Source organism: Phyllostomus hastatus, unplaced genomic scaffold (assembly GCF_019186645.2).
Source record: "Phyllostomus hastatus isolate PE091 unplaced genomic scaffold, TTU_PhHast_1.1 phas_contig_1, whole genome shotgun sequence".
In the NCBI taxonomy this organism is placed as follows: domain Eukaryota; kingdom Metazoa; phylum Chordata; class Mammalia; order Chiroptera; family Phyllostomidae; genus Phyllostomus; species Phyllostomus hastatus.
The window spans coordinates 22,503,648-22,516,328 of record NW_025333498.1 but is presented as its reverse complement, the minus strand read 5'-3'; the positions used below and the strand labels follow the sequence as shown (position 1 = coordinate 22,516,328).

Here is a 12,681-nt window from a genome sequence, read left to right as displayed (position 1 = left end):
GTGAATGTCTCCAGCTAAGTCCAGCTCTCCTTAGTTTATAGACCTGTAGCCCTAAGGTTTGCCCTCCAGGTGTATGTCCCACTTACTATGGCAGACAGAACAGCAACAGGGGAAAAGCTATGTATACTCTCTTATCAGGAAGGCCAGTTTGTTTTAAGGGTCATGGCCAGAATATGGAGACTCATAGACTAAAGGGAGAGCAGAAAACAGAATTGTTATGATTGACTTTGGCCAAATTTGATCCAACACCTGGCCCAAATAAGTACATTGGCTCTCTTTAAAAATGCTAAGAAAACAACAATGGATTTTGAGTGGACTACTAAAAGTGTCAACCACAAGGATCCAACAGACTCTAGACAGGAAGGAGATTTTAGATGAGGGGTATTTAAATTATTTAAACTCAAGTTTAAGGGCACAGCCTCCAGATAGCCAAGTCAGCCATCTCAGGGAATGGTCCTCCACAAGACCATCCTTACATCAGACACCAGCCCAATTTCAGAGGACTTCAGGACCACCCTAACTTCAGACCAGCTGGCTATAAATTTAGAGTCCCCCAAAACTCCCTTAGGTTCAATAATTTACTAGAATGACTTAGAGAACTCAAGATATGCTATAGTTAAAATTATAGTTTCATTATAGTAAAAGCATAGAAATTAGCACCTGCCAAAGGAAGAGACACGTAGCAAAGTCCGGGAGGGCTCAAATACAGAACTTCCACTCATATTCTCCCATGGGATACTGGATGACATTACCTCCTCCTAGCTAAAATTCGAGATTCAACATTTAGACTCTATAACTCAGAGTATTGCCAGCTGAAGAAGCTCACTTTACCCTTTGGTGCCCAGGTTTTTTATTGGGGCTCAATTACATACTGCTCAAAGGTCATAAGGACAGTTTATGGCTGACCTTAAGTTTTCAGCCCCTTCTGGAAATTAGGGGTAATGCCTTTAGTTTCTAGTTCCTACAGAAGTCAAAACTGCTGTGTGATTTATAAGTGTCCTTCATGTATCCCATTGTTAGACTGCCTGGTACCAAAGGCCTCAGGTAAAGACATTCCTATCAGGCAGGACATTTCAGGGACCAAGAGATCACTTCCCAGTAGCCAAGGGCAAAGGCCAGGCCTCTGATGTTTAAGTTAATCTTCACTAAACAAAAGGATTGAAAAGACGTTCTGACACAGGTCTCATATAATTTTGGCAAACAAATTACCACCCGTTTACAATGTTAGGTTCCTGGCTAATATAGAACACTGCTTTCCATATTAAATGTATAGGTTGTTTTATTTTGAGAGTTTTTTTGTTTGTTTTTTGACATTGAACTTCTTCTCCCACTCACATCTTCCCCTGTGGTGCAATCACACATCTTCCAACAACACCAGTCTGGAGGAGTGTGAAGCCTTAGCACCAGAAAACACCAGTATTTCTGGATAGAGCCAAGCCTCCTCAAGGGCAAGATGTAGCCGCATCCTTAACATTTCTTCACTCCACCATGGCCTCTGGCCGTTCCCCAACATTCAGCATTGCATCCTGGATTTTGCTATTCAGCCTCCATGAACTGAGCACACAAGCTGTTACAAAGGCTGTCTTCCTCGCTCAGGAATCTGAGCTCTTAGCTGTGCTGGCTCAGCCTCAACATTACAACACATCCTTGGTCTTCTCAGTGCCACACTGAGTTTCTCTGCCTCGGATGCCATCCTGTTGTTGTGGTCACTGCTGCTACTACTATAACCTTCTACCTGGGGAGCAGCCACATATTTCACCCGATCATTTAGTGGTCATTTTACTTCCCACATGGCCAGCCTGCTTGGTGCATCTGCACATTAAAATCTGTGTGAAATTTCTGGGGAGGATGGAGACAGAACTGTGGGTCTCTAAATTATTTTGAGATACTTATAAAATTGTTAATTAAATAAAACTGAAGCCAAACAGTCAAATGATTGGATGAATATCCCAGAGGTAGTGATTGGCCAAGCCAGGACAAGAATCAAGGTCCTCCTAGCTTCATTCCTTGATTTCCCCAAGCTGCCAGCCAAAATGGACTGGAACCTGCAGACTTTGCTGTATGAGATATTTTGCTTGCAGAGTCTCATGAGCCCTGAAATCAGTGATTTCTAGTGGTTCTGTGTACCACAACCAAATCACTGAGGGAAGAGTCTCCTCCCTTCATGATTCTGGGACTATAAACCTTCCTTTAGGTCAGTGATTTAATCTAATCTTTGAAGTGTTAAACTCTTGAACCTTTCCATTTTATAAAGTCACTGGGTCCAGGTCCATCAATCTGCTTTTACCCTGGATGGGATTATAGAGTTTCAGATAGTTAAAGGAGATAGCTGGCTTTTCACAACTAAGAAAAGGAAGTAAAGAGAGATGTAGCAACCATGCCTAATTAGTAAATGAGCTGGAATTGGAGCTGAGGCCTCCTTTCTCTCTGCCCACTGTCTTTGAGGGGCATGGTTTAGTTTTCTGCATAGAGCAGGAAAAACAAAATAGAGGTCAAGTCACGAGAGACCCATCACCCTAATACCTCCACCCCTGCACCTAATGCCCATTCATTTTTGCTCTAATAAATGCTTAGACTCTGCATCTTGGTATGGCCATGTGACTAAGTTCTGAAAATAAAAAGTAAATAAAAATATAGTTTGTCATTTCTAGTATATCTTCTCCAGAAAGGTGGAGTGGGCCCTTCTTCACCCTTCCCTTCGTTCTGCTGCCTGTTATGCAGACCTATGGCTGGTGCTGTAGCAGCTGTCTGGTCAGGGCCATGGAAGTGGCCTTGGTGAGAACTTGGAAGTTCTCACCAAGCTGGAGAGAACTGAGAAGATGCCGTACCAGCCTTGCATTGCCTCTGCAGACTGTGTGAGTGTGTGTGTAAGCGGGAGAGATTTTTGTCTTAAGTATGAAATGAAATTACCCTTATTTTGGTATTCTGTCACATGCAGCCAAACCTAGCCAACTAAATTTCTAGGATTAATGTGATTTTAAAAGGATTTAACTTGAATGGGCTCATTTTTAATTTGTCTTTTAATTCTTAACTAATATTTAATATCTCCTGTTCTAGAATATATTTCATCTAGTTCAAGTCCTACCTCTCATTTTGTATTAATCATCATCTACAATCCACTTAATAACATGATTTTATATTAATATTTAGTACTTCCTAAGTATATCTTAACTTCCCCAATAGCTGTAATCTCCTTGAGACTAAGGTCCAACCACTTTTTAGAATCACTTATAGTTTCTAATTCAATACTGAGAACACATAAGCCTTTTAGTAATTACTAAGAGAATTATATTAAGTGCATTATTGATGTGTTTTATAAATGTAAGTTACTTCTAATAGTTAAAAACAGCAACATGTGTATATATATCTATGAGTGTGTAGCTCACAAAGTTGTGAGGCAGGTCATTGTGATGATGAACAAAAGTGGGGTTTGGCTACCTGCTCTTACCCACAAGCAAATTCCAATGACAAGGGTTGGTAGGGAAGGAAAGACATCTTTATTAAAAGATTGCACATTTTGGAAGGACAGGAGATTCCCTGGCTCCAGGTTCATCTTTTTGGGAAAACCCAAAGTCCACCTCTTCCTCAAAAGACTAAAACCCAAAACAGTACCCAGAAATCCTACTCCATCCTTATTAGCCCTTTGGAGCCTGAGGCTGTTAAACTCTACCACTTCAAGCTTCTTCCTGGGATCTGCGTGTGGGACTGGCACTGCCATCGCCCTGTGGCTTCCAGGACCCAGCTGATCCTATAGACGCTCCAGCCTGCACATCCACACCAGAGTCCCAGAGGAAGAGAGCATTTCTCTTTTCCCTTCGTTTAAATCTCCTGGCCCAAATTCTGCAGCTCTTGGAGGGTCCAGATCCCCCAACCAATCCCATCCTTTTCCCAGTCTGGACTGACAGGACAGCACATTCCTCTGCCACCATGTTGACCTTTATGGTACACATGCAGCTGTGTCCCTGGTCCCATCTTCAATCAGGGACCAGAAGGAGGTAGGAGGGCTTTTCCCTTTGCCAATCATTCTTGCTATCCTCCCACATGCTCCATGCAAGGCTTAGTCCTGCTGTGTCTCTGCCTGGGGGTGGAGAAATCTGTTATCATGTGCAACACACTGCCTCAGGCATTTCCTGCAGCCCCTGCCTCACTTGGGACACTTGGGGGTATCATTAGTATCCCTGTTTTGAATCAAAGAAGGAAAACAGAATAAAAGAGGTTTAGAACTTACCTGCACAGTAACCTCCTTAGAATGTTCATCCTGGAAGAGATAGAACTAGAGCAAACCCTGGCCGTCAGAACACACGTGGACTACCTGCTGCACCCTGTTGCCCGAAATTCACAGGTAACTTCATGCTCTCCATTCAGTATGGCATACCTTAGATAGTGTCCCTGCCATTGAAATCATTAATATGATATCCCTTCATAGTAGCAAATAATTATCCTTTTCCATTGTTCTGTTCTATTTTCAGCTACATCCTTGGGGATAGTGGCAGAAGTGGCTTAGTTGTACACAGCAAGCCTGCTTCCATTCCTTTAGTGAGGAGTTGTCACTAGAAGGTGATAACCAGCTTCTCTCCCTGACTGAGATGCCATCCAGCCAGCAGGGTTCCACTTCTTAGCATCACATAGTCAGGGACAGGGGGTGGCAGGAGGGGAATCCAAATGGTTTCTTGTACCTCAAAGTGGACCTAAGTGCCAGTTAGTGAATATTTAAATAGTCAGAGAATATGAATCCGTATGACTTGACAACCTTCCGGAAACTTGCTACCATCTCCTAACCTAATTACAGCCTTGAATATTGTTACCATTAAAAAGTCATAGCCCTGGCTGGCATAGCTCAACGGATTGAGCGGATTGAGCGCAGGCTGTGAACCAAAGCTTCACAGATTCGATTCCCAGGGCACATTCCTGGGTTGCAGGCCACGGCCCCCAGAAACCGCACATTGATATTTCTCTCTCTCTTTCTCCCTCCCTTCCCTCTCTAAAAATAAATAAATAAAATATTTTTTTAAAGGTCATAATTTCTTTTTCTCTTATAGTGTTTATATTAAATAATGCCAAGACAGAAGTAGTCCCTGGGGAAAAATAATTCAAAAATACTCTTCTATACTCATGTTTGATCTGATGTAGAGCTGTACCAGATCTACCTTGCAATCTGATATATTCTCAATACTTTTTAAAATTTTTGTTTTTCAGGTCTCCATTTTCAACTCTGGTCTTTCATTATCTACAGTAGTATTTTCTTCCACTTTCTACCTTGTTGTAAGCCTACTTATCTTAATACCAATTTAAAATTAATCATAACAGCTGCTTCTAATCTCAAAAGCAAACATTCTTCCCATCCCTTTGCATGACTATCCACTCAGGGAGTGGGAGAAAACAGATGGACTATGCAAGTTAATCTCCGATAATGAGGTAATTTTGTGTAGTGCCTACATTTTAAAAAATATTAATGACATTTATTATCTTTCAGGTGAAAGTATGAGTACTTGGGGGGGGAGTCATCGAGTGGAAGCATACATACATAGAATGCATAGCTCTCTGAGAACTTTTCTCTTTCAGGAGTAGCCTATGACAATATTACTAAGAACAGAAAACAAGCTTCATATGTTCATTATAGTAATAGGGAAGGTATCTGAAACCCAGAAAGGTGAGTCAACTGTGTGATGTCAACAAGGATGGGTAGAAATTGCATGATGATCTCCTAAATTTTGGTAAGCTGGAGCCACTCTTCATCATTCTGAAGGCTTAATTTCTTTGGGAGTAGAGTAAGAAAGCATGACAGCATTGGATTTCCTATATACAGAATAGCTGCCTGTAGTGGTTTTCTGATTCCTCTCTAGTGCCTAGCCAGTGTTGGAAAGTGGTGCATTTTGCAGTGGGATCTGGTGGCCTACCATAACAAACAACTGCCAAGCCCCAGTTATTTAACCCACAGACTTTCTCACTTATGTTACAGTACAGTGAAGGCTGGGATGCTTGATCAGCTCTACCATTGTTCTGAGACCCACATTCTCTTAATCTAATGACCTTACCATCCCCCCAGGTCCACAAACCTCTACTGGAGGTTTTGCACTTGGAAAAGGATGGAGAACATGGAGGATTTCACAGAAAGTTTTGAAGGCTGGATCCATACATGGTTATTTGTTTGCATCCACATGCCCAATTGCCAGATCTTAGTCACAAAGCACACCTGACTGTAAGGGAGGGTGGAAAATGTGGTCTACGTGTGAGTCCAGGAGGAAAAGGAAAAAGTTTTGGTGAACGGCCAGCCAGAATAATTATAAATGAGAAAGGAGTCAGGATAGAGAAAAAGGTGAGGATAAATAAGCCAGAGTTGGGAGGAGATGAGATGGAAGGTTTGATAGAGATACTGCCTTTGAACTAGGGGGAGAATAACTCATCTGAGACTAGAGAGAAGCTATGTAAGTGTTAATGAGCACTCGTAGAGGACTGTACAACTATATTTCATTCTAATCTCCAGGGGAACTCATGAGACAGACAGTAGGCCCAAAAGCAAGATCACCACATAAAGTGCCAAGAAAGCAGGAAGGGTTGAATGTCAACCATTGGTTGTGTTCTGGGGGCCTCTGTGTCCTCCTGGAAGAGGGCTAATGTTTTTTTGGCACAAAGTCATCTTGTGCCTGATGGGCTGCCAATCATCCCCATGTGGTACCTACTTCTAATTCAGCCATCCAGAGGAGGCATGTTTTCCTAAATTCACACAAAGGCACCATATGGGTTAATAGTGGCTGCATTCAAGGCTAGGGATGACTTGGAGCAGACGACAGCAGCTATATGAGAAGTGGTGCTGTGCCTCCCTAGTGTGGTGGTCTGGGAGCAGTCTGGAAGGGACACTGGAGAAGTGTTCTCAGGTCCCCAGAGCTGGATCTTTGCATTGTAGCTTTGGTATTTTATTTAAAATTACTCTTTATTCCAGTATTTTAAACAGACAATGGAACGTTTCTTTCCTGTCCTGCAGATTTAAAGACATTGGAAGGAGGCTATTCTTAAAAACTTACTTTCATTGTTAGTTACTGCTGAGAGCTTACAACTACATGGATTTTGTTTGTTGTGGAAAATTGTCTGCTCGAAGCAAAGCAAGGTGATCTAACTTTACCCCTAGCTAATTAGATGACCAAGAGGGTCTCTTCACATCTTTCACTCTGTATTGTCTCAGCTGCAAAATGCTCTCATTTTGTTAGTACTGATGGTTCCTTCATTACATGATGACCAATTTCCCCTTCAGTTCTGACATTTATAGATTTTAAGATATGTAGCAAGCACAATCTAGATTCTAGGATATGTAGCAAGCACAATATTTTAAACAAATATATTTTCATATAAAAATTTAGGGAACCCAGAAATATACAACTTTGCATATGTTATTTTTTAATAAAAAGCAGACTACTTATTTAGAATGCAAACAAGTTTTAAAAAATATCTTTGTACAACTTTTGTAAAGTACTCAGTAGCACTATTATAAAGCAGATAGTGAAGTGATAACATAAAATTAAATGTGTTTTTATATGTGTATATTAGACCAGTGCTTATCCCATAGTAAACACAATATAGGTATTTATTATTATTATCATTATTACTATTATTAACACTTTTCCCTCATTGGGAGCAATATCAAGTAAACAGTCAACTGCAATAAAAAAATTTCCAAAACCGAGATTGAATTTTAGTAGAGTTTTTACTGTGTTTTTAGATCCTTTTGTTCTGGTGTAGCTTTGTCCTCCTATAGGGACACTTGTAGCCTTTACTGAAATATTTTTCTTTGTAAAAATCCATTAGAATAAAGAAGAATATTAAAATTATATAGGTTTTCCAGCAAATTTGTCCCTTTACATTTTTGGTTATATAATATATTGCACTTTGTTGTTTTATTAAAATGTGCTTTGAGTCCTTGAGTTTCTGCATTGGTCACCTTTGTCTCTCCCTTCTTACTCCTTAATAGCAGTCTTAAGCCTTCACTACTTAAATGCATTGTTAAACATTTTATTCCTCATTATATTGTTACTGGCGATGTTCACTCTCAGTTCTTGACTTTGGCAAAGAAAAAATTCAGAGCCAAGAACCCTACCACAAGAGGAAGTTTATTTAGCATGCAAAGAGAAAGTACACTTGAAGAGAAGATTTGTGTGGGCCTCTCAGAGAGCTGCCCTGGCCTTTTAGAAAGAAAGTCAGAGACAGAAGAAGAGGGCCAGCTGGGCCACAAGGACTCAGGAAACAAGCTGCAGAGGCAAAAGGAGGGCCCTTGGAGACAAGTTCAGGGGGTTAGTCCAGGATGAGCTATTGCTGCCTGCTGCTACCCTGGTTGCAGTTCTCATGGGGACCCTTAAAGCTTAAGAGAAAGAAAGCAAAGTTACACACCTGATGAAAGATGGCTCAGATGTGCGAGAGAGACAGAGACAGAGACAGAGCTCATGTGCACAGTGGGTCCTTTGTCTTAAGGGTTTTTATCTATTTTCTAAAGGCAGAAATTGTAGGGGAGGGTCTCAATAGAATATTCATCAGCTTTCCGGGTGTGTTTTAATATGCTGCTTCACCATAATGAGACTATAGGGTCAGGGTTGTGGTCTCTACTGATTTATTGGTACCAAGGCAGGAGTCATCAGTCAATGCGCCTGGTACTAACATCAACCATAGTGACACTTTACCTGGTTTAAGCTTTTGTGGGCCTGGTGCTGAAACACAACTGAGGCCTAAATGTTATCTCTAGTTTGACCAAAACTCTGTCTCTGTGGTCAATAGACCTGAGGCTTTGTTCCTAAGATTATTTGATGCTGATCAGAACCTCACCATCCTGCAGGTTTAATGCTTACAGGAGTAGTTATGCAAGAGAGAGGGAGGCAGGTGAGTCAGCATGCTGCGTGATGCCAGTTTCATTCAGCCATCCCTCTGTTTCCTAGCTTCTTACTATCCTGCCTCAATATGACCAGTACATGTCAAATATTTATTGCCTCATCATTAATAAGATATCTCTATTATGAATATAATATATATAAATATAATACATAAAAGAGAAGAATTTTTAAGATACCCTGGTAGGTTTTTTTAAAGGCTTCAAGAATAACTAAATCCCAAACAAAACTTAAATCTTAGCATAAAACCTCCTCATATCAGAAGAGCAAATGAAGGAGGTATTTGCATTCTGAATTAGAATGGTAGTAGGCTTAAACACGAGTGAATAAGAACCATATCTACCTGACATGACCACATGGGCTGTGATGTAATTAAACTCAAGATAATAAAATATTAGAATTAGAAACAAACTAAGAAATGAAAAAGTAAGAAACCTTTCTTATAAAAAGAAAGGAAATTGAGACTCATTGTGTAAATGACTGCCTGAAGACAGTACTGGCATTTAGTGGCAAAACTTGGATTGAGGGGACCCTGGACTGCCAGTCCCTCTATATTATATGGTTCTAAGAAAACACGTAGAATCCAATGACTGCATTCCACTCCCAGCTTCACCTAACTGAGACCTGGCAACACTCCAGGACCCTTCTGGGCCTTTATCCTCATCTGTAAGATGGTGAGTCTGAACCAGACAAGAGCTTAGATCTTTTTCAGCCCTAAACTACTCTGATTCCATGCCATGGTTCATTTTTCTTAGTAACATAAACGAGATCTTTTTCCCAAGCACAATTTAAACTTACAATTTTGGAACTATAACTATGGATATGAGGCTCTTAGTCATCAAGATGTTTTTTTTTTCTAAACACTTTAGCTGATGCAATTTTCAGAAATTCAGAAAACAAATTTTGCAATCACTCTTTCTAATGATTGAAAGGTAGGTAAAAGGACAGATACGAGATGCATAATTATATGGTCCACTTAGTCAACAAGTGTGCAGACACAAAAGTTTAAAAATGAGGGCATCTATCAGGCATTTTAACTGTACTCATGACTCACCCTATTATGTATTTTCTTCCATGGGATCTATGTTTATTAGCATGATCTCTAGTCATGACTTGATTCTAATTCTGAGCTTTTCACCTGCAAATGATATGATTTTGAGCAAGTGATGTCTCTAAATCTTAGTTTTCTTATGTGAAATGGAAATAAGAGTAGTATTTACCTCAGGGTGGTTAAGGAAATAAATGGTAATAATGTGTATCAACATTTAGTATCATACTTGTCATGTAGTAAACACTTAAGAAATGTCTTTTCTGGGTACTTAATTCCTATCCTGTACAAGTTGTTAAATAAGTTAAACATTGCCCCCGTCTATAATGAAGAGTGATTGGGAAGAAAGACAACATCACCAAGTAGAGAAACACGTGGCCTGGTGCCGACTCACTGAGGGAGTGCTCAGTAGGTAGTGGCTAAATGAATCAGTGGTTAGATGGCCAGATAATGGTCCAGGACAACAGGAAACATTGTTGTAAAACCAACACTCCTGCAGGATCCAATACCATGCATTTAATCTGCCTAGTATCTTCCCCCTTTATATACAAACTCTTAGTTTCCTTTTTTCCCTCCCTGTTCAGTTACAGAACTTGTGTTAATAAAAATGAATATATGAAATGAGAAAATATAGTATTTCATAAATTTACCTTTCATATTTCATATTTGATTTTATTACTAATCCATAAAAGTCATAATAAATCTTTCATAAAATACTTTTGCATATATGCCTGAAGATTACTTTAAGCCTATCATTTGTTTTTCTTCACTAAAGTGTAAAACTATACTGCTAGTAATATCTTTTGAATTACTTGCTGAAGTAATTATACCCCTAGTACACTGTGTTCTTTCAAAGTATTTTTTATATGATTTCACATTTGGTCACCATAAAAAAGATCATGCAACTCATTATATAGCTTTCATTAAAGTATCATACATATGATATAGGGCAAGGAAACACAAGGTAAGGGGCATGGGCTTACCTTCTGAGTCATCTATCATAAAATCGATGACACAATAATGACATAGTGTGCTAAGTGATATAGAAATCCAAATTTGTATGATAGACTTATGTTTCAATTGAATGAACTTTGCCAAGACAATGTACAAAACACTTCTATGTGTAAGGTTCAGTTTTCAAAGTCACACTTTCTATCTGATCTATTTGAGAACTCTCAGGGAAATATTAGGAGGGGGAGAAGCCATTGGAGCAGACAACTATTGGGTGTATTGTGCCCAAATTTTGTGCCAAGGCATCACACTCTGGGAATTCTGCATGGATTACCTTGTATAAGTCTCACCGCAGTCTCATAAAGTGAGAAAGTTTGCCTCTGAGTTCAGAGGCAACTTTCCCCTACATCATACAATGCATCATAAGCTGAGAAAGAACCGCAAAGCCCCTACTGTTTCTACTCTACCACTTTCTAGGACAAAGTAAAATTCAATCTTTGATGGGCATTTTCTTCTTACCAGTGTATAGCTCAACTGTTTGTCACTGAATTACCACATCTGGAGCTACTTCATCTTTTTTGCTTACATTTTACTTTTATACACTATAATTAGAAAGCTACGCTCCAGAAAGAAACACAGGCTTTTATTCACATATAAAAATAGGCTAACAGCAATGACAGGGATGACTGTGACATGGGAAGAAAAGCAAGTGATATTGCCAAATCTATATTAGGAGTTACAGTGTTCATCAGAAAAGAACTTAAGCATGTCACATTGTGAAATAGCATCTGATAGAAGGTACGGTGTGGTGCTACAATGGATTCTCTTTGCCATATGGTGTGTTGATACATCCTGTTTCCTTGGGGAATGCTCTAAGGATGAAAGGAGAAAGGAATCCTGCAAAAGTGTATTAAATAATCATGTGAGTCCTAATGGATTTTGATTATACCACAATGCACAATTATTCCATGAGGATGACGAAATACCAGACTCTTTGCCTGTGGCACCATTCTCCAGCTATTGACATCAGCCAAGTGAAGTATTTCAACAGGATGGACTCCCCAAGGATTGTTCCATGGATCCCAGTGAAAGTGCAAAAGGGACCAAAGACAAATGCCGCTCATTTTTTAATTGTTGCTTTTATAATTATAACAAAATAAAGGAATAAATAATGAAAAGAAAGTTAAAATATAAAAATAAGGTCTCTCCACATGGAAGGATTCAGGATTCAGCAACATTATCAAGGATATATTTAAATACATAATTATGGAACATTCACCAACTCAGGTTGGATAAAAAGAATACTGATTTAATCGTAACTCTTAAAATTTAGCACAATGAGGCATTGGAAAAGAAGCAGCTAAACATTCCTTAGTGAGGACTGAACCAAACTCTTATTTTTTTATTTGAAAATGCTCTACTTAATTATTTAACTATGGTGCACAATAGTGCGATGTACAGTTGTTTTTTGGAAACAATTATTTTCAAGCATGCAAGCTGAAGTATTAAAAATGTAATATAAAGGCACCATGGGGAGATTAAAGTAACATAAGGACGTCTTTTCAGAATCTTTCACAAATTCTACTCTTTTAAAATATTTTCTTTATTTCAGTAAAAAATTGTTTTATTTTAACTGAAAGTGTTTAAACTCAAGAATCTCACTGATTTGTTAAAGTCCGAAGCTAAGACAATGAGAGAGTATTCACCAAAGCTTCACAGAAACACATAGTGAGTGAGCAGACTAGCTGTCCTTCACCTGCACTTGTCAATGGTGCCCTTACCTGGGAAATCTGCCTTCGCTGCAGCCTCAGT

At 39.4% G+C, this 12,681-nt stretch overlaps 1 protein-coding gene and 1 pseudogene across 2 annotated transcripts in view; both read left to right on the top strand.

Moving 5' to 3' along the window:
* B3GALT1 (beta-1,3-galactosyltransferase 1) overlaps nucleotides 1-12,681 on the top strand; it is a 526,207-nt gene that overhangs the window by 215,212 nt on the left and 298,314 nt on the right. The window lies entirely within an intron of this gene.
* Nucleotides 4,250-12,681, top strand: part of LOC123816322 — a 55,679-nt pseudogene continuing 47,247 nt past the window's right edge.